Genomic DNA, 1,198 nt, shown 5'->3' with positions numbered 1-1,198 from the left:
GGGGGACAGAACTCCTGGTCCAAGGGGGCCGAGGGGGAGGGGCTTGACACGAAGCCGGGCCAGGACAGGCCTGGGCCATGGGGACTCAAACTGGCCAGGTTACGAGTTCTAAGTTTGTCCTAAGGGAACTCTGGGAAGCCATTAGCAGGCTTAATCAGGTGGGTGACATGATGAGAGCCTTGTTTTTAAAAGGTTTACTGACTTTGATGTGGAACTGGCCAGAGACAGTGCGAACAGTCGCTGGACCAGCCACCGCAGGGCCGGCCACCGCAGGGCGGGCCACCCGAGCCGCGTCGCGTGCTGCCCGCTTGCCACCTGGCACGTTCGGGGCGGAGGGGTCCCCGCAGAGCCATGGCACCACGCACAGAGGGACGGAGGCGGGGCTTGAGAGGCGATGGGGTGCAACAGCCCCTCAAGGCCTCTTCTCATGAAAACAAATGCGAATCGCACAGAAGAGCGAGAGGGTCCACGGGAGGAGCCGGTGCGGGCGGCAGCGGCCCAGGGACCGGAAGGGTGGATGCGAGACGCGGCACTTGAAGTCGAGCCAGCTCGTCACAAACACGCCGCGCCGTCCGCCGTGTCCCACCCCGGTGCGTCCGGCTCCAAAATACAACTCCTAATGGCATAAACGCGCGGCCCGTAAATCTCAACACGCCCTGCGTGGTTAGGAGCGCTTTTTAAAATTCATAAGCGGCCAAGTCATAAACTCTTTTGATGAATAAGACCCCACACACCAGGCGGTGACATAGTACGAGACTTGGCAAAGGAAGGGACCTGTTGCGTAAATCTGCTGCACGGAAATTTATCTCGGGGCTGTATGTAACGGAGCCCCCCTTAAACAAAAACCTGATACAACAGTAAACCTGTCGAAGGTTAAATTTGCTGCCTCTGGAGCCGCATTTGTCACCAGATTCGGGAGCCGCCAGACGGTGCGACGGGCTTCGCCTCTGCGGGCCCCTCTACGCCAGAGCGCGCCGCTCCGTTCCGGCCAGCTCGTGCCTGCAGAGCGCCAGGGGTCCCCCGCAGACGGCGGGGCGGTCAGTCCCCCGACGGCGGGTCAACGCAGAGCGTGCGCCTCCCCCCGTGCGCCTCCCCCCGCCCCGGCCCCGGACCCGTCTGTCTTTCCCTGAGGCTGTTCCTCCTGCGCACTCTCTCCTCTACCTGCGGGGTACGCCGAGCTTCCTCCTGCAGAGGGGCG

This window comes from Pteropus alecto, unplaced genomic scaffold (genome assembly GCF_000325575.1).
Source record: "Pteropus alecto unplaced genomic scaffold, ASM32557v1 scaffold89, whole genome shotgun sequence".
NCBI classification, from domain to species: Eukaryota; Metazoa; Chordata; class Mammalia; order Chiroptera; family Pteropodidae; genus Pteropus; species Pteropus alecto.
The sequence above is the reverse complement of the archived record's forward strand: the minus strand, read 5'-3'. Positions refer to the sequence as shown.